Here is a 27583-nt window from a genome sequence, read left to right on the forward strand (position 1 = left end):
TTCTATAAATTTAATATAAAATGACGTAAATGTCATAAAGATACGTATATCATACCTGTCGTTTAGACTTCGATTATCAAACTAACCCCTTTCGTACATATATGTTACGTATACGCATATTTAATGGAACTGATGAAGCGAAGAAAATGAACGTACCTTGAAGAAACTAGAAGATAAAAGTTGAGGAAACCCAATTGTGATCGTGAAAATCCATTGTCCATCTTGTCATTTTGTTATTTTGTTGAAGTATGTAGCGCGAAATGAAAGATGCTTTTTGTGATGACACACGGAACACAAAATATTATTACGTATTAAAGTACAAACACAGCGAGACACACGATAAAACACTCAGTATAGATGATAAAACATTGATATTACAGAGAACAGACCAAATTCTATTATAACGCGGTAATTTTTCGAAAAGTATCATGTATTTTGCAAGAGACAGAACTACGCGAATTAAAACTACGACAGAAAAGAGACAGACCTACGACAACGCCCTCTGCCGTAGCGCCTGCGATTCAATTTAAAAAACCGAACGTTTCCGAAGATACCCGAAAGTGTAACTGATTTGAATTTGCTGAAGTGGCGCTGAAAGCGGGTCGCGTGAGGTGGCAGGCGTGCTAGTTCCTCGTAATTTGATCAAATTTTTATTAAATTAGGCGTTATTTTTTAAGAAATTCGCGAAAAAGTGGTAATTTAATCGACGTGTGATAGAAAGACTACAGCATAGCACGCGTAAATGCGATGTAAGTGTAATTACGATGTGATATATACAGCAGACCGTAGTTTTTCATTTAAGAAACTGTCGGAATTTGATCGAATTTTTGTTAGATTGGGCGTTATTTTTTAAAAAATTCGCGAAAAATTAGTAATTCAATCGATGTGTGATAGAAAGAATACAACAGAACGTGTGAATGGAATGTAAGTATAATTATAAAGCATATATATAGTGACCGTAGTTCTTCGTTTGAGAAACTATCGCAATTTGATCGAATTTTTGTTAGATTAGGCATTATTTTTTAAGAAATTCGCGAGAAAGTAATAAATTAATCGACGTGTGAGAGAAAGAATACAACATAGCACGTGTGAATGCAATATATGTATAATTATGAAGCATATATATAGTGACCGTAGTTCTTCGTTTGAGAAACTGTCGCAATTTGATCGAATTTTTGTTAGATTAGGCGTTATTTTTTAAGAAATTCGCGAGAAAGTAATAATTTAATCGACATGTGATAGAAAGAATACACCATAGCACGTGTGAATGCATTGTATGTATAATTATGAAGCATGTATATGTAGTGACCGTAGTTTTCTGTTTGAGAAACTGTCATTAAAAACGTACAAGGTACATATAATTAACAATTAGGATTAATTAAAGTTTAAAAATCATATAAATTAGTTTTAATACGTATGTCAAGAAGAGTTTGTAGATAAATTTTTAAACATATTCTATTGTTTTCTGTCTCATTTCTGCTTTATTTTTAACAAGTGCAATTAAGTGAGTCAAGATACTAATTTCATAAAGCTTCAGGAAACGAAAGTTCTATTTTTCTAAACAGAATGGAACTTATTCTTTTTTTAAGTAGATTGACTCATAATCCGCTCTTTAAAAAAAGAATGAGGAAAGCGAAAGGTAGCTTTTGTATTTTGCAGTGTTTTACTTTTATTAATTCGTTATCCTTTCAGGGGAGACATTTTAATGGCTGCCACTCTCCTCGTTGACGGGCAACGATTTTACGCCGCTTGTTTTGAAGCAAGAGGAAAATTGTGTTATTAAGATGTCAACTTGAATCACCGTCTTCGCTGTAATTTTGAGACATTCAAGGGAGCAACGGGCCTTAAAATATGGAGTAGTATACATCTCACGGTAAGAATTCACATTCCCATAATCTTTTTTTCGGTCGTTGCTTCTAATTAAAGCTGAACGAAAAGCAAAATGAACGAATAGCAACGGAGAAGGGAGAGGGAGAAGGGAAAAAAGATGGGAACAAGAAAAATATCACCGCTTTTCATTACCAGCAAACGAGGAAAAACGCATGCCTTTAATTCCCGAGTTTTTATCGGAACTCGATGCTGTAAACTGCATATACAGGGTGCATCGTGAAATATGGAACATTCAAGTAGCTTATTTTTAAATTTTCTATAGTCAGAATAGATAGAAAGAGAGCAATGGAACATCGTGTTTAGAAAAATAATGTAATTAGAGTGATGTTTATGTACTTATAAATGCAAATTTAAAGTTACAAAAATGTATGGAAAATGTAAATATCTAAAAATTCTAGAAATTCTAGAATTTAATAGCTCAGAAATTGGAAAATATAAAAATATAACATGAAATATTTAGAAATTTTACAAATTCTTAGTTGCATTCAAAGTAAAAAATCTTTTAATGAAGATAATTTAAGATTTATCTTAAAAACAATTGTGTTAAAAAGATGTTAAATAACATTGCGATTAGCACTCTGTATATCCTTTAACAGACTCGAGAAAGAAGTATATCAGTACAGAGCGCACTGATGGTTAGAAAAATAATTTTTCCCATCGTTTGTAATTATGCTCTTGTAGCTAAATGGACACGGAAGGACGAGTTCTAAAGCGATCTTTATTCCGTGTAATTTCAATATTGCAAATATTAAATACGGTCTCAGGATTTGGTCGTTCGATTCCTCCTTACTTCCAGAGGCAGAATAAAATTTATTTTTAATCTAGAATTTTGTATATTTAGTCAGGATTATATAATGGCTCGTGAAAAATATTTGCATACCTGCAAAAACTTTTTTGGAATATATCATGTTATATAGTAAATATTGTACGACATGTAACATGATACAAATTGGAAAACGTACGTAGAAATTTATTACAAATATATTTCAAAAAATTCACGAAATTTAATTTAATTTATTAAATCAATAAATTTCGATATTTAGTAGAACTACTTTTAAATGTTTAAATATTCCTGTGAGTCACTACACACATTTAGATTTGGATTATTTTTAATAATTTAAAAATTATTTAGAAGTAATTAAAAAACAAATGGCATTTTTAATATCAACGTACGGTGTAATTGTACTCGAAGACGAGGGCTCTTCATTTTCTGTTCATGCAAATGTTTCCAAGGCGGCCTCGAATTCAGCACGATATTAATAACGTTTCGTTTCAGCCGAAGAAAAGTCTTTGAGACGTTGCCAATATCCGTCGTTTTCGATTTTTTAAATAATCATCGAGAATGGAAATGGGGAGGAATCGAGATCCGCTGTTCACTGCATCGAATAATTTTCACTTTAAAAAATTCTTAATATCGCGTGTCTATGTGAAACACGTGAAAATTTTTAATATCAGATTTGGACTTTCGCCTTGCAGTGAAGGTTTCAGTTGCACGACTGACTTCCATGAGATATTACTAGGATTTAATATCGGTTTTGTAAAACTTACAATAATTTTTACGATAAATTTGATTTATCTGATGATGATGGAAAAAATTGAAAGAGTTGAATAAAAAGCTTCGCGAGAAAAATAAATTTTTTAACATATCAAAAGATATTTGTTTTTCTTGGTCGAAAATTTTTTAAAGAGATGTCCGACGTTACTTTTTATCATCATAATTATTTAAACGTAATATAGTGTTCATGTCATAAATTGTTCGCAAATCATTTTCGTGTAATCCTATTTAAACTGTTATGCTACAAAGTATTTTCATAATTCTTCACAATTTTAATTATGTTAATACCAATTATGTAGTCAATTCCTTTTCTTGTTCACGAAATATGAAAAGAATTTTCCATCTGGAAAAATGACGTCCTTCAACGTGAAAGGCAGACTCAGTTTTGCATACTTTGGCATTAATTCGTTTTAATAGAAGATGTTTGATAACGAAGGCATATCTGTTGCTTTTACCTTTACAGTAATAATTAGAGTTTGCTTGCTTCTAATCTAAAATATTCATGTTATTATTATAATTTATGTGCTACTGAAATTTCAAAATGTTTCATATAATACACATAATTTCATAGTTGAAAATGAAATTATGAAAATTTTATAAAACTTACAGTTACTATCAGAAATTTTCTAAGATTCAGTACTCTGAAATAAAGAATTACTTTTTGCAATTTACATTTGAAAATATCATAATTTTTTTACACGTCAGATTGGATAAGTTTCACGGGAATTAACGGTACAAAAATTTCCATGTTAAAAGAATTAGTTGGCAGTGCTTCTCGTTTTTTCTCGGCTCAGCAGGGAGGGAGAGATGGAAGAAGTTGAAGGTTTTAGTTTTGACGTAGAACGAGGTAAATCTCATTAAAATCGCGGTACGAGTTTCACTCTTCTAACTTGGAAGAAGAAGAAAAGACAAGAAACTCGAATGTATAGAAGAGGAAAACTTTGCATTCTCTATCCATCTTTGATGCAAGTTCATAAGAACTCATCAAAAAATTGACAAGTGGAAACAAGGAAACATATTTATAACAGTTTTATTCTTGAATTATATAAATTATTACATAAATTATACAAAATTTTATATCTCACGCAAGTAATAATTCTGAAAGGTAGGTCAATATTTCACAATATCAAATAGTAAATAAATTTTAATCCTTTTTTTTTTCATTGAATTTGTTATTTGACTTGTTTATTCATTATTTGTATCAAGCAGTTACTCTATTATTCTTTATTTGTTAAAGATAATTCATTCACTTTGTGCTGAATTAATTTCCTATTACTTTAGAATTAACAAAGACAGATAGAGAATGACAAACACTCGAATGTTTACATTGGTGTTTCTTCATTAAAACTATTTCAAATCGAATCAAATTTACTTCAAAAATAATTTTCATCCAATTATTAGTATTTAAATAACACTGCTTTACTCTCACTTCTTCTGATACACTCCAACCAATGCATGTGAATTATTCTATATTTATTATCCTCCCCTTGTTTCAATCCCTCAGAGCATCTTTCTGAGACATGTATGTATACACGAGAATCTATATAAAATATATACAAGCCAGCAATATAGTGAAAGTGTTTCAAGTAAAACCGGGATCGGATGGAATTTCATTTAGTTTCGAATTTCACTTCCAGCAAGCCTTTCGCGAGAGTATCTTGAACAAGACAGGACAGAGGAGGGGTTGAACGTCGATTATACGAAACGATGGTAGTTAAAGCGACACCGTGTTCTCAGTGTAAATGTTGCTAGACGTCTCGAAACTACTTACATCCCTCTTCACCCTGTTCTCTCGGTCTTTCCTTTGTCGATGCCAGTAAACATCGGCTTGTTTGATCGTAGAAAAAGTTGTGTCGATCCGACGCGATCCTCGTCGCAACATGGCTCAAAGAATAGCAGCACGAAAACCGTCTACGGTCTTTTCGACTCTCTATTTATTACCTCCCTCTCCCTTCTTTATTCATTCCTTTTCTTTCGTTTTTTTTCAAACGCACTCACAACGCCGGACGAAAGGAGTATTCATTGTCCACTCGCGAACTTCTTGAGCTTTCGGGATCACGAAAAGGGGTTGCAGAGACCGAGACCAAGGGTTGGAGATTGATCGTGGGACTGTCAGACGCAGACTTAATTCTCTTAGCTCTCTCTCTCTTTCTTCGTTGTTGCTCGAGGTTTAACAAATTTACGATAAAATTCATGCGTGGTCTGTTTGCTCTCCTTGGGTACCACCGATTGAAATTGTTTTACGTTTTATGCTGTTGCATCGGTGTGCAATCGTTGTTCATTACTCGAAGCAGATGAACGGATAACATTACGCTCGTATGCAACAAGTGTAATATCCGATAAATTTGAATAATAATATTGAATAATATTGTGAATGTCGATATTGAGAGTTTTGTTATGTTGAATTGTTAATAATTGCCGTTGGATGAGATTTACTTTGAAATTGCGAGAGTACATTAATTAAAATAATAGTTTAATGTTAAAGATGCAATCGATGGAAATTTTTAGTATCTCTATAATACGTTGGTCGTCAAACAAATATTTCCAAGTTTATTCAACATTCGGAGCAATATTGAAGAAAAATATGAACAAGACTTACCGTGTGCTGGTATTAGTTGCAATTACGTAGGTAACGAGGCACTCAACACTATAAATAAATGAAGATCACAGGAGAAGAACGTAATGAATACAATTTTATTAATTTCTTGGTTTTAATATTAAATGAAAGAACAAGACAAAGATGAAAGCCTTTCAAAACTCCTTAAACAATTTGAGAAAGTTATACGAAAGCTAAAAAATCTCGCTGTCGAAGCAAGCGATATTTCAATATTTTCAACAAGGTGACGAGTAATATTTTTAAAAAGAATATATATCGAGCTCAAAAATAAAATACACAGACAATTTTAATTAACAATGTAGGATTAATCAACAATGACACGTCGATGAGTTTTAAAACTGTTACTCTATAGAAAATAACGTAATTAAATACGTTCTTCTCTTACGGTCTTCGATTAGAATTAAAATTAAAGGAAAACTTCGCTTAACGAGATGTCGAAACGTGAAGGTGGCAGAATTAGAGGACGAGGCACCGAAGTCGAACGCAAAAACAAGACTGAGCGAGAGGTCCCGGCGCGATATTAGAATTCTTATCCAAAAGGGACGATAGTGGGGCGATCGGGAGTGGGGCTATACGGGCGAGAAATTCACGGGCCCGAGATGCGTAAACAGGCGGATTTCTGGGTTTTCGGTTGTGGAACCTAGCCTAGTGAATTGTTCAGGATGTTTACTATTTTGCAGTGACATTCTCGGTGGTCGCTGTTGCAATGTGTAACTCACGGAATTTCTTGAAAGCGGTCGTCATTAAGAATGGATCGGCACGAATGTACTCGTCTGGCGCGACGCACTGCACGGTTGCAATTCGAGTTTGACTTTAATGAAAATCTAATGACCGAGAGGGAACGCAAGAGTTGCTCGAGGAAAGAATTGAAAACGATTTGTCGCGACGGTGATTATGATATATATTTTTTCAGCTTGATTGAAAGAAGACAAAAATGTGTATCAAATTATGAATGTATACATAAATATTTCTGATTGAACAGGAGAAACAATAAGCAAAAGCAAAAATAAATTGAAATTTTATCGGAAATTTTTACAAAATTTTTACCAGAGAAATTTAATTTCTGAAGAAGATAACTTTGAAAATTAGCGTAAACAAGTTTTGTTCTAAATGTATCTTTATAGAATGTATAAAGTAACATACTAATCAAGAATTAATTTAAGTCTAAATTTGATAAATCCTTAAATTCAAACTTTCAACGAGATTTTCTTATTTTTGATTTTTCCGTTTCGTATGCCATAATATTTTCCTGATTTTCAAAGGTCTAGATTTGCGATATTTTATATATCTATATAGAACGTAGGGAGAAAGAGAGAGAGAGAGAGAGAGAGAGAGAGAGAGAGAGAGAGAGAGAGAGAGAGAGAGAGAGAGAGAGAGAGAGAGAGNGGAATGAAGAGCAATTTTGTTTAATATTCCGAGATGAATCGACGAGGTTTGAATGACGAGTTAATTCATCTCTCGCGTTAAAGAGCTTAAGCAAGATGAATAATATCGATTTCCTCCGGGAGACGCCGTACTTTGTTTGAACGGAGTGGAAAAAGAGAAGAGGAACTGGGAAATTGCGTCAATGATGGAGCGACGATTAATTACCTTAATTATTATCTTACCCAATGACAATTTGACAATCGTCGTGCAATGACTGTCGTTGATAATTTCATAAATAAAAAGCATAGTAATTAATTGCGTCTGCAGAAAAAAAAGGGGGAAGAATGTTGAGATCTGAAATTTTTCCAGTTTATCGACGCAAATAATCGTTTGCAGTGAATCAGTCACTGATTATGAGAAATTTGAAAAAAGTATTACGATAGTAAGTATTTCGTGAAAATATTTAAAAGTGTTTTATACGGAATTTTTTAGATAAAAATTTTGTCATGTGATCAGAAGATTATGGAAATTTTATATTTTACATAATGCACCGCGTTTTGCATATTTTTCGAGCATACTTGCGTAAATGTTATTCGTTTATTTCACATTTATAATCCAACCATAACTGTAAACTATTTAAAACAAATTTGAAAGTGTATAGAAGTTTTATTGCCACATACAGTCACAATATTTAATTAGATCGTATTAAATTATATATTTGAGGTGATCATTCACGTTATTTGTTAATTTTTATTCAAACGTATATTTGAAATATACATCTTCAGATTCCTTTTAAATTTTACGAATGTAGTCACTACAGCAACGTCTCGTTGCAATGCTAATGCAATTTCGAAGAGAATGACATACATAAAATTGCATATTCATAAACATTTTCCGCGGGGTAAGAAGTTTGAAAACTTTCGTGAATCACTGTACATGCAAATATTTCTTTTCGCTAGAATTTCCCCTAAATAAGGAGATTTTTCAGTGTGATACGCGTGCATGTACAAAACCGATTCTCCTCGAAGACAAAATGTATGAGTTATTCAATCGCGTATATTTCGATCTGGTTGCCATGCTACGAAAGTAAAAGGTTCATATTTTCAGCTTTACTATCACGTACCAGCTATTTGTACATCTCCTACCCTATAGTTCGCGTCTTTGCACGTTCAATATGCATGCGCCGTGAAACGTATCTCGCTGAGCTTTTCTTCTTTCCGATTATTAAATATTAATATATCATACATGCTATCGCGAATCTTTCAGATCCACGCATTGCCTCGAATCTTCTATCAGAGATACGGGCATAAAGAAAATCTTCTAACAATATCCTCGTATTTTCCTTTCGTATTTTCGTCCCAGTTTCCCCTCACGCCGCTGTGAAATACTGAAGTGCGAATCTTTGATTTCTCTCTCTCTCTCTCTCTCTTTTTTTTCGTTGAATACATAAGAGAGAGATTTAGAAGAGGGCTTCGTTCATTTTTCAAGATTAGAATTAAGAAGCTTTAAATTTTACATACATTCGTTATGTGAGACGAGTTTCCGTTCAGGCTATATTAGTATTTGTAGAAATATAAAGCTGATTAGAAGTTTGGAGCACCATTTTCCATCAATATCACAAATAAAATATTTATATTTACTTGTATTTAAGGAGATTGTTATTTCTTTTGAAACTTGAACAAGTTTCCAAACTTTTAAGCACTCACAGTCTACTGATAGTTTTCAAATATATTCAAAGTCAGTGATAACTTTTCCAAATAGGGATTATTTATTAAATGCCTTCCATTTAATAAATGCACCGAATATATCTTCAGGAGTGCATTTACTCGCTCGTAACAGAAAATCTACGAGGTTCGAAAAGATTGCCCACGTCTTCACCGAGCAGGTAAAGTCGATGAATTTGTGGCGACACTGTGAGAAATTTTAAGAGATCCTTCGAACAATCTCAAATGCTTCCGAGTCGAGTAAGGAGCGATCCCCCTTATCTTGATTCACCGTAGAACGGTTTGATTCGAGATTGGACCAAGGTATTTCCAATTTTCCCGCGTGGAATCGATCGGCGCCGCTTTTTACCTCCGCTCCCGGCAATTCAGACCCCTCTTCTTGTCGCATCAGCAAATTAGATTACACCAACGGCTCTTCTCGCTTTCTTTTTTCTTCGATTTACTTCATTCACCCTGAACTAATAAAGCTGCTGTAATGAGTGGCTCAACCCGCTTGTTATCTTCTAACCGATGATCCGTACATTTTTTAGCTTAAACATTAAAATGTATTCGTACAATATATCATTGTAAATTGAACGTTGGCAAACAGTATCTTTTATTAAGTCTGGTATCTTTTTTGATAAAAAATACGTTAGATTATTACGCATGAAATAACCGATCTTTGCAAGCGTGTAAAGTAATCCTAATCTGAACTTAATGTAACATTTCACGCTTTGATTACTAATTATTAAATATTGTAACGAGTAGGACATCTTGGATATTTTACATAAGAATTTATTGTAGATGTTATTTGCATATCTTCTGCATTATTGCATTTTTAAATGAACGTGCAAAATTGAAAATCTGAAGATAATTTGAGAACCACTGACGCGACCGAGTCGGAGACCGAAAATGACGAAGATGCTTTATTCCCGAAAGACCTACCATATTTCTTGCGACGAATGGCATTCGAGGCCGTACAATGTTATCATTGAGACCGGAATAAGGGCCAATAGCTCGTAACAGGTAATATTACAGACGTAATTTCCTGTCCGCGTCTCTCCCCTGCCGATTAATGGAAGAATCCGTCCCCGGGACGGGCGAGGGGATTTTCAAGGAGGTGAAGAGATAACGCAAATTTACTATCCGCTTGTTTTCGATTCTCCTCGCTAGGCTATTCTTACGGGATTTAACTTTGTTTTAATAAACGCGACCGAGTTTCTATTGCCGGGGCCTTCTCGCTGGTTTATCAAGCACGAAGAATAATCCTTCATTTACGGGGGTATTCAGCCACCGCCCCTTCCCTCTTTGGCTTTCATGCCTTTAACTGAAAAGTGGAGAAACACTCGGGCCGCTTTATGAAGTAACGTAAAACCACCCCTTAGAAACTTTCCTTATCGTATCTCTCTCGCCACTTCCACCAAGCCCTGTATTCGTTATCGATAATCCGGTTATGCATTCCTTTCCCCCTCCACCTCCTGCGTTTTCTTTCTGATTATCATCATCGACGATGTGGAAAGTGATAAATTGAAAGGCGACGTACGTATAATAAATAGAATTTGCGTGGATTCTGTTTTTTAACGAAAATTCGTAGTTTTGAAAATATTGAGCAACTAAAAAGAAGCTGCCGTTGCTTCTTCTTTTACGACACAGGAAAGATATTATCATATTATTGCTATATTGGTATACTATACAATGATATATTATTATTATCTTAGTATTATGAATTACATCGAACCTAATATATAATTTAAAAACACACTGTAAATTAGTAAATAGTAACATCTAAAATGCACGTGTGCGTTGTATTACGTTTTCATTTGATTATTATTCTGAATGAAATTGTATTAAATTGTAATGAATCGAACTCGCGTAAAATTTAAAAATGTCCATTACCTGTTTTACAGTTGGAAAATTAACGAAACGCCGTTATTATTATTGCTGATAAAGCGCAAATACTTGTCATAAGGAGTACAGTTAATGGTTCAAGTAGTTTGTACCGCTTCAGGGCGACTGCATGTCTGACTTATGCTATACATTTCCACTTACACCGTTGTACAGTTATCTATTGTCACACTGGCTACGTGGAAACACATTTAACCCGTTCTCTATTATCTCTGCGCGGCACGAAGTTTCCATTATTTATGCGTTTTACTGCTGGCAAAGTTTACAGTCGATGCAGTTAACAGTTGTTGCAGTTTGCGCCCGCGGCTGACTTATCCCGTACCCTTCTACTCTCGCCCCCTCCGATTATCTACGATCGCGAAGGCGAGAAGTGTATCAGAAACCATTTGTTTCGGCCCTCGTGGAAATTCGCGCGCGAACAATCTCGGCAGAGTCCGATTCAATTCGCGCAATTTAATTACGACGGCTGGTTGCTTCATCAAAATCTGCGTCGAAACGAAGTTCGATTAATCGGGCAGGAAATCGAAATACGTTACGAAATATGTAAGCGAACGAATTTCCTGGTATTAATCGATTTCTTAAGGTGAAGTTTCTGAGGTGTTAGGACAATGGAAAATTCGTGGAAATTTATTGTAGATACTTGGAATAACGTAGCGGCGATACATCTCATTTGAGACGCGGAACAGAACACGTACGCTCCATACGAGCAACAGGTTACCATAGAATTTTTCGAGGAAATCTGAAATCACGGTCCGGTTGTATCTGTTCTCTTTCTCTCTCTCTCTCTCTCTTTCTCTCGACGAAGTTGAAACTTTTCCTCGCTCGAAAATTTTTCTAGCTCGATTACTTTGGCCTCAACTCCTCCCATGAGTAACAAAGTTGAAAAATCCTTGAGTTCGAGTTTTCAGTATAATTCATTCGTATCTCTCGATTGATCCATTAAAATGCAAATAAAGTAACTTTTATCATGGTAAAAAAAGAAAAAAAAATGAAAGGAATATAAAGAAAAGATTTTATGCTTTGATGAAAACCAGTATTGTGCAACGCTATAAATATTTCTTCAAATTTTATTAATTAGATCTCTGAGTTTCTCTTGAAACTTAAGGTGCGCTGAAGTTTTCTTTTGATATTGTTCTTGACAATTTAAAACTAATTTAAAAAGAAAAGAACATTTTGAATGTCGTCAGACAATGTCAAATGACTGTATTACCTCACATTTAGTACTTTCTTATTGTTAGTAAAGGCAAATGCTTTCAAAGCACGAATAAATGTCAAGAATGGTCGATTGATGATTGAAAATCACAGCCATATAATAATTATGTAATCATTGTACCTCGGAAGACAAGTATATTTAAAACAAGAGAATCATCTCGTAATTCAACTTCTTCGTTCTCTTCTTTCCTAAATGCTCCCGAAACGATTCGTCTCGAGGATCCGCGCGGAGGACGCAATTTTCCACTGCGGTCGAAGAAATAGGAGGGGGGGGGGGGTCGAAAAATCATACGGGGGACGAGGACAAGTTGAGGCTCAGCGAGGGAAAATTTGCTGCTCGACTTGGTTTCGGTTTCCTCGGGATAAATGGACACTTGTCTGGGAGCGATGCGAGAGCTTGCGGGGGGGGGGGGGGAACGACAAGGCTACGGCGGTTTATCACCGGAGACAAACGGAGCGATTAAGGGAGAAATAAACGCTTCACTTACCGGCGTCGCGCACGATTCATAAAGCTCTCTAAGTGTCCATCCCGTGCTGCTAGACGTGCAGCCAGAGCACGAGAAATAATCCGTGGATTTCCCTCTCGCTATGCCGGGCGCTGTCCTTCGCCGCGACGTGGGGGAATTAAATGTCCTTTCACTATCTGCTCGACACGACCCTCGGCGTGAAGTATGTTGACGCTGCAACAAAGTGAAACGGGCCCGTTACTCATGGCGAACCAGCACGGCCACGGGGATCGTTGCGTTCGGACAAAGAGCACCCGCGACTGAGATTTCATTGTGAGAGAAACCGCCGCGAATTTATCGGCAGTGCACGAAAGTTTTCATTGCCTGCAAATAACGAGTTTGCTCGTAATGTATATATCGAGCTACGAAATTGTTGAAAATATATGCGCTCTTTGCGGAGTCGCCAGATTCTCATCCCGCGCTCCGTTGGTCCAACAACACTGTACATCACTGTACGGAATAGTTCTGTAAATAGTGTCTGTCTGTCGGTCAGCTGTTGTTCGTTCGTTCCATCTCTCTGTTTTCACTTTACGTATGTATGTGTTAAAAGGCATATCTCGCGAAGAAATATTTACGTACATACATGTAGAATCGGCCGGCTGTATTGTAGTTTCGGAAACATCCTGTACATCGTTCCTAGAGAAATTGTTACGTGTTCTTACTCTATATGTAACGTCTGTCATACACAGGATATTAAGAAATATTTTAAAATACTTTGAGATACAGGATGTCATGAAATATTTTGTAATATTTATAGGATGTTTACAGGATCGGAAGTCTGCGAACGAGATTTATTTTCAAGTTATACGAACGACAGTATTTTACGTTAGAAATATGTATACTTCCGGTTTGTGTCAGGGGGAATTTGTTTTTCTGTATAAAGAAAAGTATTGCGAAAATAGAAATTTATTATTTGGAACAGATTCAGAACATTCTCTCTAGTCTAGATAATTTCTAAAATAGAGCAAACTATTAATAATTTTCACAATCCTAGAATGATGGAACTAGATGGTTGATCGTCAGGAAACTGAAGATTAATTTAACTTTTTTTTTTTGCACAAAGTGATTCAACTGTATTTTTTATATCTACATTATATTATTCGTAATAATTCGTTTTACATACTCGAAATTTACGCGATCCTTTCATCGACGAGCAATTTCGCGAGTCATATTCAACGAATATCAAGGGAGGAGTATTGCATTTTAAAGTTTAACGTTTGGAAATAAGCAGTTTCTCGAGCTTAAGGGGAATCCGAGATGTAAAAGAATAACAATAGCTTGTCAATGTTCTGCCCCTCTGTATTTTCCGAAGGTAAAGCTCCTTCTTTTATCTGGACTTTGATCGAAGAGTATTAGGGGGCTTCCTTCAGTCGGAGAAGTAATGTTCCGCGCGATTTCCTTGAGCCAGTCTCATCAGTTACAGCCAAAGACACTCCAGATTTAATCCGAGCGTTATGTGTCAGGTATCGGCTGACTGGGCTGTTGCACCGAGGGCTAAGTTACACTTTTCCTTCGTTGTGTACTTAATCAATATTGATGTTGGATCAGGCTACAATTCATTCGGCGCGTCCTAGCCGGGCCTTATATCGGGCCAAGTGACATGTTAAGCTAGCTTTACGACGTCGAATGAAAGTACCAAGCGACGTCGACGATGCGAAGGGAAACGAGGCTGGTGATGAATGATTTTTCCCTCGATTGTCAGGCGAAGAATTTGTTTTTTATATTCGTCTTCCAGCATATTTCTTTTTCAATCTTTATTACATTCTCTTTGAAATCGTTTTTTTTTTTTTTTTTGCTTATGGCTGGTTTGTGAGATGAGGATATTTCATTCGCACGAGATGAGGATAATCATTCAATTTTATTTTGCATTTCACAGTCTCTGTGATTGAGATTATTGAGAAAGTTCAGTCAAATTAAGAATTGCAGAAATAAGCGTTATTTGATCTTGATAACAGTTAAGAAAATTTAACTTTTTCCAAAAGTCGTTTACGTTCATTGTTTAATTTTTTTTTCTTTAAATAGGTTCTCGTTATTTAAGATTAGAATACAATTGTGGAATTATAGAAATCTGTCCCATACAAATTTATTATAATCTGTTGATTCATTAATATATAATATAACATTACTAATAAACTTTCACGCATTTAAGAAAATTCAAAAGTACAAAACTGCGTATAATATACCAGAACATTTATCGCCAGTCAAATTACGAATTAAATCAATTTCTTCAAAACGCTGCAAAACTAATTTCTCCAGGGCCAATCAAAAAAGGCTCGTCTACTCGAAAACTTCTGTATGGTTGCTTGTTTCTTCCTCCGTAGCTAATGTCATTCAACGTATGACATTTCGTTTGTTAGCAAGATGGCGAAACGAAGTGATAGTGATATCTTAAAATTCGCGTTACGACCGGGTCGTAACAGTATCGGAGAATCATTTTGCAGCGCGGCATCGCCGAGGACGAGCCATTTCGTGTAAATAAAAGGTACGATTATTGGTATATCTTTATCGCGATAGCAGCCGTTGCCGCGATTCATTCAGCGTGGCTGGTAAGCGCGTGTCAGGCTATTATGACCGGGCAACCTAAATTTCTGTGTACATCGCGCGCTGCACTGACAATTCTATCAGACACGCGCCGGCCAATTATCGTCGTATCGATTTCGAATCTGGTTCGTATTCGAACGCCTATTTCCACGCGTCGCGCGACTCGGAGGCCGATATAATTATACAATCCTCTCTCGTTCGCGTCTCGCTCTGTCTTCGGCCAACTAATTAACCGTCCAAGTGTCGCCAATTTGAATTCCGATGTTCCCACTACGTCTTCGAGGCTGTATATCTAAATTATAGATCCACCTGTGTATTGCGGTTAGTTATAGATTATGCGATTAACCGTGTAGACGAGATAGAAATTGGATGTTGCGGACGGAAGATTAATTAGCAGAACGGAGTCAAAAAGTTTCGAATACCAGCAGATTTCGAGTATTTGAATCTTCTGTTGGGGACTTTCGGTGTTTCGGGCTGGGTTTCTTGCTCTTCAGTATTTTCTTTTTCTTTTATGGGGGAATTTGAGGATAACAAAAGCGCAGGAATTGTATATAATGTGTAAAATATCGAAAATAAAATACATTTTGTGATAGAGAAAGGGAGAAATTTTTGTTGAAATTATTTGCGTCTATAAAGATATAAAACTCCATAATTTTAACTCCTAACTTATTACGAGTATTTATGGGAAATTTGAAATAGGCAAAGCATCCCTTTTATAACGTTCAGAGAATGAAATTCTATTCCTATAAAATATAAATTTTAGTCTGCCGGATCAAGCAAGACAAAGAAGAAAATTAATTAACATTAGAATCAAGTTCGAGGAACGAATTTCAATATCTATACTGTTCTGAAATTTCTGCGCGAACGCCGGCGTTTCACGTTTCCAAATTTTCTCCTGTTATCGCCTCGCGCAATGGAATCTCAACTGTTTCGCAAAATCGCAAAACGTCGCGCGGCAACGGTATCTCCATAAAGTTACGCGATTTTTCGAAAAGTTAACGAGGAGCAAAGGAACAAAGCGGGAGAAGGAGATATAAATTCCCCGAGCGAACGAAATGCCCGGAACGAGGTAAAGGATGAAATGCCAGATGGATTCACCACCGTTAAAAGGACACAGAACCGACGAAGATGGTACGAAGAATGGAGCAGAAAAGGGTAGCACTTCATCGAACGGTAAAATCGATCGAGAGAGAGAGAGAGAGAGAGAGAGAGAGAGAGAGAGAGAACGTCCATTCGCTCGCCCGATAAAAACTTTCTCAACGACTCTCTCCAGTCCTGCCTCTTACCTCACGTCTTTCCCCCTCCCTTTTGTTCTACTACAATATCTTTTATACTGCGACCTCGTTTCCCGCGAAGGGTTTGCGGGAATCGGTGGCTAAAACCGAGACCGAGAGGGAGAGAGGAGGGGGACATTTGAAACATTAAATTCTAAATGAAAAGGCAGCTCGGCCAGGACTTTCGGAATTTCAGACGCAAGGGGGAAAAAAAAGAGAAGGATGGGGTGAGGGTGAAAGAACCAGCGTAGAACTGAAGCTGTAAAACGTGGCCGGAATCTTTCATGGTAGATTCAACGTGAACGTCAAGACTCGTGCGAGAAAAGGAATATTCGAAAGTTGCACGGAGTAACCGCGATTTCTACGCAACGTTCGAAAACCCAAAGACACGATTATTCGTCTTAAAATATGTTTCCTCGGAAACGCGGAAGCTAGTGGTGATACACGGAGTTGGGTCAACTTGCCAAATTTTTTTCTACAAAATTATGATGCTTCTTTCTGCTAGGGATGAGCTTGAAAGTACTTGTGCATGCATGGATTTTTGTGCATATTCGTTTTAGCGAAAAAGTAGTAAATTGTTTCATATAGTAGACAAGCGTTGCAAAAAGCGCTGTACTTTGAATATTTTATGTATTCTTTTATATTACGTGTATTATGCAATTTCGTAAAATTTCCTATAGACGCGTAAAAACTCGCAGTCTAGTAATTCGTTCAGTTTCTTAAATATTACACGCGAAATCGAGATCTCGACTTTTTACTTTCCAAATTTTCTTTCGTGCACTTCACACTGTACCTATGTTAGGAAAATCAGCTCACTGGTATTTGAAACAAAAGAGTTATCAGAGTCATGACATTGACAATCAAATTACTTTGAAGATTTACACTAGACTCGTGAAGATCATAAAGATTTCTAGGTCGCGCAGGAATCATTGACGTCATGTTCTTAACACCCAGTCATTCGTCATTATATAGAGATCATCAGAATCTTGTCACGCGATCAGATCACATAGGTGACTGTTGAGGTCACGTCAGTGATGCTTAAGGTCACTTGGTGGTTGTGGTTGGTCATTAACGTCGTGTCATGGATACAGAAGCCCATCTGAGTATCGAAATCGAATGGACTCGTGGAGTTAGTTCAAGTTGATTCACGACAGATTGTCAAACGTTTTTCAAATGAGGTTGAATACTTCTGATATTATTCTTGAAAAGTATTGTTGTCTAAGGTTTTATAAAATCTTCTCATTAACATGATAGTAAAAGAAAAGGAATTTTACCACAGAATGATATTATATGCACGTTTACAATTTATTGTAATTTTAAATTCATAACATAATTGTTTCGAATTTGGACGCTATCTCAAACAAAAGAGAACAGATCAATACACCACGTACAACTACCTTTATACAATTAATTTGTATCTTCACTTTACATTCTTCTGACAAACAAGAATATCATCGAATTATAATTTCGATCTTTAAACAATAATTAATAACGAATAAAAAATAATAATCTTTCTATTCCTCTTTATTCTCAACGTGTTTCACACTATCGTGCAAAATCTACAAGTCTGCTCGTTTCGATCGTTCGGAAGACACAATAAATGATATATTTTAACTTCAAAACGACACGCGCAGGTTTAACCAAATTTTTCAGTCAGAAGTTCGAACGATTTTCGTTGGAATAACTTTCCCGTGTAGCACCTCCGCTGCTAGGAATTTCGATAGCAGCGGAAATCAGTCATCTTTCCCGGGCACGCCGCTAGGAGGGCGAATGAAAGCGGTCGGAGGGGGTGGCGATCGGGGGAAACCGATGATAGAAGTGGACCGAGAGTTCGTCCGGGCACGTAAGACGATAAATCATGCGGTTACGGTATGTCCATGTAAATGCGCACATGCATGAATTACACCTGCGGTTACGCGTGCGAGCGTGTGTGTACGTCGCTGTCGAAACTGTAGTTGGTATCTCGGTGTGCGCGACTGCACCTATACCCGTGCATACAGGGTGTTCCTGATCTGAACGGCACAACGTTTCGTTCGTTTTTCAGTGATATGTCTGTAATATCCAGCTGAAATGCACAAGGATTATTCGTATCCTTTGTGGCTGTTTGTTTCTTCTCGTGTTTCCATCAGCGGAAACAAGTTTCTGTCGAGAGGGAAATTTGATTTTCGCGTTCGCATGGTAAAGCGATGGAGATCATTTCAATATTTCTCTCTCTCTCTCTTTGAAGGAAAATTCTTCATTTGCCGAAATTGCTTCTATAACAATGCAGCCTGTTTGTGCATACGCAAACATTGGTAACTCATATTCGAATGCTCGTAGCTATGCATGTATGTATGCCGTAGTCGCTGCACATGTTCGCGCGAGTACAAGTGTAAGTAGATACATATGTTTACTCTCTATATATTTGGTTATGTTCGCGTGCACACATCAAAGCGTGTATATAGTCGCTTTCGTGTGCAGACGCGGAAAGTACGTTGGGAGTTAAATAGATATGGCGACCCCGGGGCACAATGGCAACTAAAGCGGAAAATTTTGTTCAGCTTCGCGCGTGCTCGAGCGTTTCCCCGAATTAGCCTCGTCAATAGATTTCCTAAAGTCTTGATTAATCGTTCGGTACATTCGGTTATCGTAAAATTTTCGCTTCTCTAAATTATTTCTAATTGAAGGTGATTTCTTGAACTCACGAATCAATTTCATCTGATTTGCCAATATAATGACAAAAACGATGTTCCTTTGTTTGAAAGAGAATACACTTATATATGAATTTTTTGGATTTATAAATGAATTTGCGTTTGAATGAAAAATATTGCCAAAATCGCTGTCTGATAATTTCTAGATAGTAAATTATAAAAAAACGATTGTTAATAAAGTAATAAATTCATCATGAACGTATCTGTATCATCATACACGTAACTGTTGCCAGTCGTATTGCACGGCGAATATATGTAAAATTTTATAGTGGCGTGAACAAGATCGTGCGGGAAATTTTTACTCTCGTGTAACTTTCCGAATGGGACGAAAATGATAAAATATCGAGTTGAACTCGCATGCCTCGTTTGCAGCAGTGATAAAGGCCGACTACCAAATTTTTGACTCTCGTGAACCATTGTAAGACAGTTTTGACGCTTTGCAAAACTAAGTTTCACCAACAAAGTTGAATGTTGTAGTACATTCAAATTCCTCGCTTGTAATGTAGATTACAATATGATGATTAGGTGTACGCGTGTACTAAACATAGTAATTACACATTCAACAACTCGTATAACGAGCAGACTGTATATTAAACAGTATAATAACAAAGATACATTTGAAAGTGAAATAAGACAAAATTCAGGTGGCTTTTTTAAATTACAGACAGCATTCGGGGAAAACGTGAATTTTTAGAGTCACAGTGAATTCGAAATGCAGTTAAAATGAGACATAAAATTGTAAATAGTCGATTGTTACCTTTTCCCAGTGGCAAATATTTCAGCATGTTTCTCTTTCGTTTCAGCAGTTAAACAAATTTTTTTAACGGCAGTGTTGAATTTGAAAATTCCTCGCTTTGTTCCTCCCTCTTATTTGCTAACCGCTTGTTTCCCCATATTTTAATATCCGGCGAGCTACGTGCATCCGCGTTATCATTGCCTACTACAATTTTTAACTCGAGCAAACAACTTTCTTCCCACGGTAAATTCGATTCGCGTAATATTATTCCTGAAAGCGTTTCCAATCGATAGGTTTAATATAGATCAAAAAATTTGTTTTAACTTAGCGGTGAGGAGGACTAAAGGAAGATAAAAATCTGTATTGTAAAATAAACTGTGTTTAACAGTTATTCGAGGAGATTTACAATAACTCGTCGAGCAAACAAAATTCTTGTGTAATTTCCTCACGCGAGCTCTCATTTTTTTTACGTGGGAAACGTAGTCCTTTCTCACGTTAGAATGTTTATTTGAAAATAGAATAGGTGTTCCATACGCGCGAAAATCTGATATCTCTTTCAACGTGCACCGTACGTTCTTCGAATTTATCACAAGCTTTCTCGAACGTCGCTTTGTCAACCATCCTCCGTGATTCCTTCCATTTTTTGGTCCGCCGCTCGCGTATTCCCTCAAAAAAAAAAAAAAAAAAACTATTCCGTGACGAGTATTCCGAACGATCGCGAATTCTTGCCCGCTCGCTTGTCGGCAGGGAATGTTACGCTTACGTGCGTACTGCGTAAAAGTTGGACACTCACGTTCGTTCGTGATGGCCGATTCTCCTGTGCAGTGTCGTCGATGGCCATTCGCCATCGTTCGAGAAGCGGCGTCGCGTATCTCTCGTCGTGTGGAAACTTGGCTATCGTTAAGCAAATTGATATCGGCCGTCGTCGGAAAGTTCTGTGCCGCATAAGCTTCCTTTATAGCGTGCACGAGCACGGTGAACCATGTACGTGTGTGTGTATACGTATATAGGTATCCGAGAGCGGGCGAGTTGGCGTAACGCGCGGATTATTGGCGCGCGAACTTCCGCACGAGAGGCCGCCGTGTCGTCGCTCTCGCCCTGGAACGAGGCGGATTCTGGATTATCGGATGCCGACAACCGGTTTTCAAAATTGTTTCGAAACCCGTATCGAAACTCTTCGGCGGGGAAATTTATTTCGATTCGAGGATCAGGCGGGATTGTGTAACCTCTTGTAAAACTGCGATAAAAGCCGTGCGTTGCGAGTGGACAATTTTCGTCGATTATTTTAATCGTTGCCCGGCCAAAGTACAATATCTCGTGCGCTCAAAGTTGGCGAATGTTTTCCATCGCCAAATCCTTTAACCGAGAAACTGAGAAATTGGAAAACTTTGAAAGTTCCATATTCACTCTGGATAAGCGTTTCCAATTGTTTCGGATGTACGTCAGATGTTGTCAAGAATAGATAATAAATTTAAGAAGTATGTGAAAGTAATGTAGAAATATCTTTTGAACATTTAGGAATGGATATAGGCAGCGAAAATAAATAAAACGATAATTTAAGTAATATGGAACTGATTAAACTGAACAGAAGATATTTCTTATTATCTTTTTTCTTGCCTCGTAGTCTTCGTACATCAACAACTTGTAAAATTTTTAAATTTTATATCGTGAAATAAATAGAGATTAAGCTCTTTATAATGCAAATAAATATTCGTTTATTTTTACGTTCAGTTTTAAAAGTTAATAAAAGATTTGTTGCTTGCAAATGTCAAATATCACAGAGCCTAAAGGTGTTCATTATTCTTAGCTCGTTCCATTGACTAATCTTCTTTTAAATCGATGAAAATACCTTCGAACAATAATATTGATATTATACTTTAACAAACCGTTTAATTTTAATATACCATTACTATGGTTTCATACAAACAATTTATATTTCGTATCTCTCGACTCTGCAGGGAGATAGTAAATATTATGTTTGATCATTATCTTGTTATTAATTCGTATATTTTATTAATGTTATGTATCGTCAATGTAAATCTATCAAAATATCCACACGCGAGTGGATACACATAGTGTGTATTTTTTGAGGAGGAGGAGAAATAATTGTTTTTGTTAAAAAAGCTGAAAGATATACATAAATAGAGAAAATATTGAGCGGCTCTAGAGAGCTCAGAAAATTTTCGTGATATTTACGTGACAAGAGATTGAACTTATTAATCGGAATTGGGGATTGTATAGCGCGAGTTGTTTTGAGCATACGATACGATAAAAGCGCTCGCTGCAGCATATGTGTACGTTTACCAGTAATAACAGTACTTTGGCACTTCGTTGGATGGATAAATAAATAGCGGATGATTTGATAGCTACTGGCTTTCCGTGTATTTTGGGCGTATGGAAATGGGAAGTATGTTTTTCTAAATAATTTTCTGTCCATTAGTGCATTTACGTTGCAGCATATTAACGATAAATGTTATAGATAAAGACGATGGTTACGTGATTTATGCTTCACAATGTGTAAAATGTCATTGAAAATGCTGCAAGCTTGTAAGGAACGTGAAAGAAAGGAAACTAAAATTTTTAACTATTTATCATAAATACGACGAATAAATAGTGAAGAAACAATTAAGAATTCAAAGCTCTGGTGAATACAAATCGATATTTATATTTTATGTAAAGTACATTTATATTTACGTAAAATATATTAATTAATAATTTTAAAACACGATAAATCAAGATAATAAATAAATTCGAGGAAATGAGTTCGAAATTCAATTGAAAATTGCATTTTATTCGCAAAACGAGAAGTAATAAATCACTGTACACGCCAAATAAGCTGCGAGCCACAAGTTTTCATTATCAATAAATTCCTAAAATGAAATTGTAATAAATGACGATGTATACTGGTTGCGATTTATTAATACGAATATTAATAAATACAAATATAAATATATTGTACAAATTCTTTCGCATCGCAGTAACAAGGTCGGAAATGAAACAAAATTCTTCGATATTATCTTGATATTATTAACTCATTAATAATCGAAAGATGATTTGTTATAACATCTTTTAATTTCATAAAATTTCAAAGTTTCATTTCAAAATGAAATGTTGACAAAAAGATATCACGTGAAACTTTGAGATTATTTTTTTAATCGAAAAACTGTAGTATCGAAAAACTGAATTCTAAATTGATTGCAAAAGAAAAATCAGCAAATTGCTCTTACAATTGTGAATTTAATACAGATTTGTTGTAGTTGTAAATTTAAGAATCGAGGAAGGAAAAGTAGGAGAAATTTTTCTTTCTCACTGAAAGTCTGAATCCTAACTTCAAATTTCAATCATAAAGAGAATAAATTATACTTCGAGCGAAAATGATAAACTGGAGTCATAAAAAAAAAAAAAAATATATATATATATATATATTAATCAAATAGGAAAGAAGTGATCGGAAGATCGTGTTACGAGTCTGAAACTCGGACATGGGGCGTGTTGACGAAACGTCAAGCTCGGTCGGCAGTTTTCGAGCACCCGTTGCACTGAACCGGCTCAATAGCGGGTGGCATTGTTTCCGAATTCCCATTATAAGCGCGTTTCGATTCTGGCGAGTGGCTGGGCTCCTTTGTCGCCGAGCGAACTTTCCGTCGCGTCGTTTCGTCGGGGCGACGCGTCGATGTAAGAGTGCAACGGTGGCACACGGTAGTTTGTTATGCCAGCCGACGACGACGACGACGACGACGTCTTGCGAACGCGTTAAAATTGCATGCGTCTCGAATTCACCGGTGTAATTCGCGCGAAACAGTCGCCAATGTTGCGCCATGAATTACACGGAAAGCCTTTCTTTCGACCTACCACTCCCTCTCCCTCCCCCATCTTCCAGCTAACGCAAGAGAAATTACGAAATCTCGTTCGTCGAAGGAAAAATGGGAAAGTAAAAACCGATGTATCTCTCGCGATACCGGAAATTTTCGCGTCTCGGTTTCACAAGGCTGAAAATTGTTTTGGTTTGATCTTCGGATTGTAAACGAATTGAAAATCAATAGGTCACGTGTTTTCGCATATTATGCATATTTCTGCATCTTTAAATTTTTCATAAATGCATAAAAATCTGCAATCGAAAAAATATCTGTGTCTGTCTAGTTCTAGCTGAATTGTTTTTATTTACTTTTAATTTTGCTACGTTCGAACAACGTTGGAAATGATAAATAAATAGAGATTAATGTTTCTGGCGAACAGAAGTTTCGATGACGTAATTGAGATGGATGTACAGTGGGCAGAATTTTATTGCGTTATGTTATTGCATGGTATATAAATAATGGCAATAAGGGAAAATGTAAATGTTACGAGAAGAATGCGCGAGCAATTTTTATGTCGTATCTGTATGTAGATCATTTGTCATTTCAATTTATTCAGACATGAAGTATCAGTCACAATTTCGATTCAATTTTGTTAAATATGATTTTTATACGATATCATTTACGTGATGAACTGTGGTCTCTATACTAATTACCTGTCCCGATACTGGGCATATATTGTTTGTCTGACCACGTACGGTCTGCGCAGTACTTGTACGAGACAGGATACGATTACTACTCGCTACTTGTCTGACAAGGTATGTCGCGTGACAGTGTTTATGTGACAAGGCACGACTCCTATATTAATTATCTGTCTGGATATGGTTTCTATACTGACTATGTTTCTGGACGGTCTCTGTTATTACACGTCACAGGACGAATTTTCGATGAACTATATCAATTAATTGTAACTTCATATATCTTTAAGTTTAATCAAATTGAAAATCACAGAAAAATGACAAATGTATTTTGAATAAATTTTTTTGTGGTTTGTCATTGAAAAAGTAAAAGTTCATATGTCTGACCATACGCAATCTTATATTACTTACCCGTCGAAAGAGTTATTTATACTGTTCATCCAATTCAATTAAATCTTTCTTTTTCTCTCTCTCTTCGCAAAGATGAACTACAGATGCAACGTTGAAAGAATTAATTGCAAAAATTCAAGAGTGAACGACATATGTCTGACTATACGCGATCTTATATTACTTACCGACCAAAGAGCTATTTGTGCTATTTATTCAATTCACTCTTTCTTCGCAAAAATGAGTGCACAAATGCCAAATTAAACCAACATTGAAGTTAATAATTGACACCATGACACCGAATGGACGGGAAACACAACACAGAAAGAACACCTAAAACAATACACGGACTGACCATCGAATGTAGTAATTAATCATTGAGAAGCGAGAATACAACTGAATCCATTCGGGGAACAAACATAGTCAATGCAGAGGAGAATTGCTTGGAAGCGTTACAATGCATCGTAAAGGGACACGCTTGCAGAAGTTACGAGTGACTGGTCGTACATTCGGTGGGCCTCGAAGGAAATTAAGACGAACTGCGTGGAACGTAGAACGGCGTCAAAATTGCTTTCACGACTCCAGTATCGCGACGTTCGTTTTCGATACTTCAAATAAACTGACTACATCTTTTTTTGGGATCTCTGAGTTACGATCACGATCCCGGTGAGGAAAGAAGAGTATTGGCATATTGTTGTATTTGCAGTAACATTTATATATTAATTAGTGCCTTCATATGAGTATAAAAGTTTGATATTGTGAACGTGAGATGTAGAATTTGACAAGTAGATATCGCACGCAATATGCGAAAATAAAACTATTCAAAGTACAATACTAGTTATAATATTTAGTAACAGGAAATATTATTAATATTTAAATAATAATAATATTTAAAAATTAGAAATACTTTTGACAGTAAAATACAATATTGGCACTTGGAAAATCTAGAACCTTTTATCATAAATTCCATATTATGATTTTTTGAAGCTGTTCGATGCACCTGCTGTTACACGTACAACATTTTCATTCATGCGAGTAACTGATTTTACTCTCTTCCATCTTAATCCAGTCGCGGAGTAAATACTTCAAAGGTTCAAGCGATTCGAGAGTGATTCTATACGGGAGGAAAATTGATTGCTTTTCTTGAAAGATTAAAGAGAATACGGGATGGGTTAAGACGTAGCTGAAGACAAGAGTGCATGTGAAACGGGTTTCCACTATATTGTAGCAATCAAGGATCAAAGTTTCGTTTCTTGAAAGTTCCGAGGATCTCGAAGTTTCGAGTTAATATTGTTAAATTTAATACATAAACTTCCAAACTTCTCGTACTGTAATATTCGACGATGCGAAATTTCAAAAAATTGCCAAGCTCTTGCAAAGTATAAGTTAGAGAACTGTCAGAGCTACTTCATGTCTACATTACGTTATATGTATGTGCTTAGGATCCTGATGCATCGACTTTAACTTATACTCTCTCAACGTAATGTACACTGACCACCATGCATCTTTTGTATGGTACTTAACATCTTTAAATTTAAGCGCCCGTAAAGCGAGCTAGTAGCTTCAAGTGATAAAATAACGATTCTCTCATGTTTTATACTTACACGAAGTACATAAAAGCAAAAATATATAGTGCTATGTGTGGCATGCATAATAGCACGTAGTATGTAATGATGTGTATGTATAGTACTATATATATATATATATATATATATAGTATATATAATGCTAAAATGTAGTAGTTTTTAAAATATGAAAGATTTCGAAATAAATATGCTTATGCGACATATTGCATATTTCCTTTGTTAATAAAAAAATGTTCATCTTTGTTCAATACCCCAGAAAAATATTTCAATAATGGACAACGTTCATAATACTTGAAGTTTCATTCTTCATGCATTTTTCTCATAAAATCATCTATTGTTCTATTTACCAGAAAAAAAACTTGACGATAAAATCGACAAATCTTGAAACTTATTTCCTGCGTAATTTACCAAACAGTTCCCATTGATTGACTTGAAGAAGAATCTCAAAATTCACATATTTTCTTCTGAACTTTGCTAAAAAGAAGATTTTCATGGGGAACTTCAAAGTGAAAAAAAATGCAGAATATGCAAAACTGTGCGAAACTCGAAATATCGAAATTAGAGAACCTTTTGTCATAACGTTAAATAGGGAAAATAGGCTCGTTTCTTCAGCTACATATGTCCAGATAAAAATCTGCAGAAAATGCGAAAACACACGAAATATCTAAAGTTATTCACAAATTTACAACAATTTAACGACGGAAGCAAATTTCTGGCTAGCCATTTTCCATTTTCAATCCTATGCTATAAAGATTTGAAACTGCACGAAAATCCGCAGTTTGCTAGATGCTGGCCAGCACCGACACTGTCTCAAAACCCGCAGTATTTGCCTCGACAAAAACAATGAATCCGAACCTAGCCGAGAAACAAAGAAACCCGACGTCACCGAGGGCAGAGGGAAGTGAAAGAGGATCGTATCTCCGCGTACGGGGAGGGAAGCATTTGCCGAAGCGACAACGCGTTTCCGGCCCTGTGAAATCCAAGCGTCCGGTCCTGACGGAGGCCGCATTTCACACTGTGCATTCGCGTCGAGCCTCGTCCAGGAAGCATCGTCCAGGACAACGGAAGTAAGTGGGCACGAATCGATCGATAGTTCCTTCCTGGCTTGGCACGGCCAGCCCGTC

General features: G+C 36.2%; 1 protein-coding gene across 3 annotated transcripts in view; it reads right to left on the minus strand.

Moving 5' to 3' along the window:
• The window catches only part of LOC122530402 (neuroligin-4, Y-linked-like), a 294079-nt gene that overhangs the window by 74565 nt on the left and 191931 nt on the right, over positions 1–27583 (minus strand). For 2 of the 3 annotated variants that reach the window (XM_043657318.1, XM_043657315.1), the window contains one exon: positions 12736–12927. The exons of the other annotated variant lie outside the window; for it this stretch is intronic. The gene's annotated coding sequence lies outside the window, so the exon portion shown is untranslated. The remainder of the gene's footprint in view (positions 1–12735; positions 12928–27583) is intronic. 3 annotated transcript variants of the gene reach the window in all.

This window comes from Frieseomelitta varia, unplaced genomic scaffold (assembly GCF_011392965.1).
Source record: "Frieseomelitta varia isolate USP_RPSP 00005682 unplaced genomic scaffold, Fvar_1.2 scaffold_341, whole genome shotgun sequence".
NCBI lineage: Eukaryota > Metazoa > Arthropoda > Insecta > Hymenoptera > Apidae > Frieseomelitta > Frieseomelitta varia.